The sequence below is a fragment of the Brienomyrus brachyistius genome, unplaced genomic scaffold (assembly GCF_023856365.1).
Source record: "Brienomyrus brachyistius isolate T26 unplaced genomic scaffold, BBRACH_0.4 scaffold42, whole genome shotgun sequence".
Lineage (NCBI taxonomy): Eukaryota > Metazoa > Chordata > Actinopteri > Osteoglossiformes > Mormyridae > Brienomyrus > Brienomyrus brachyistius.
In genome coordinates, this window is record NW_026042317.1 from 1,813,934 (window position 1) to 1,815,104 (window position 1,171).

The following is a 1,171-nucleotide window of genomic DNA, read 5'->3' on the forward strand; positions in this document are numbered from 1 at the left end:
TCCTCAAAGTAGTGCTGTCAGTTGGACCTTGTAACATGAATAATCGTAGTGGAGAGTTACAATTATTATTTTAATTTGAAGACGTGAGATTTTTATTGGGGGAGGGTCCCACCTTCAGAAACAGCCAGTGAGACTCGTTTACCTCAAACCTTCTGACCATGTGAGTCTCATTAATGAAACCGTATTTTAAGCCCAGCCGGAGCCCACCTCCCCAAGGGTACACTCTACTTTCCCAGAAAATGCCAAGATGGATTCAAATTCAACTCCCAAACCTACTGTCAGTTTTTAGAAGACACTTTCTTCAAGCAGCGGTACAGGATAAAGTCAGCATCTTTCAGGAGGACCATGATTTTTATGCAGGACAATGCTCCATCGCATGCATTGAAGTACTCCACTGCATGGCTAGCCAGTAAAGGCCTTAAGGATGACAGAATAATGACATAATCACCTGACATAATCCCTATTGAGAACTTGTGGGCCCTGCTTATATGGGAGATTTACAGTGAAGGAAAGCAGTACAGCTCTCTGAACAGTGTCTGGGAGGCTGTGGTTGCTGCTGCACAAAAAGTTAATCGTCAACAGAACAAGAAAATACCAGATTCCATGAATGGAGGACTTATTGCTGTTCAGCAGCCGGACTGCTTGGGGGAAGAAGCTATTGCACAGTCGTGCAGACCTGCTCCTGATGCTGCAGAATCTTCTTCCGGATGGAAGAGGGGTAGTAGACAGTTCGTGGGTTGGATGGTACCGGTCAGTCACAATGCTGGTGGCCTTACGGATGCAGCGGGAAGTGTAAGTGTCCTGCAGGCTGGGGAGGGAGCTGCCGATGATGCACTCAGCGGTCTGCACAGTCTTCTGAAGGGTCCGGACCGCTGAGCGCGTCATCAGAAGCTCTCCAGCCTGCAGGACACTCGCACTTCCCACTACATCCGTAAGGAGGTGGCTATATTGCTCACTAATTGATATTTCATGTCAGAATTGTTTATTTGGAAATTATGTGATGTTTGTTTATTAATCGCACTTTGAAAGATGATAATGAACAAGGGAGATGGGAAAATGTAGGTGTTCCATTTAGTTGCATAATAATTGTGCACACTAATAGTTGTGTAATAATTGTGCACACTAATAGTTGTGTAATAATTGTGCACACTAATAGTTGTGTAATAATTCT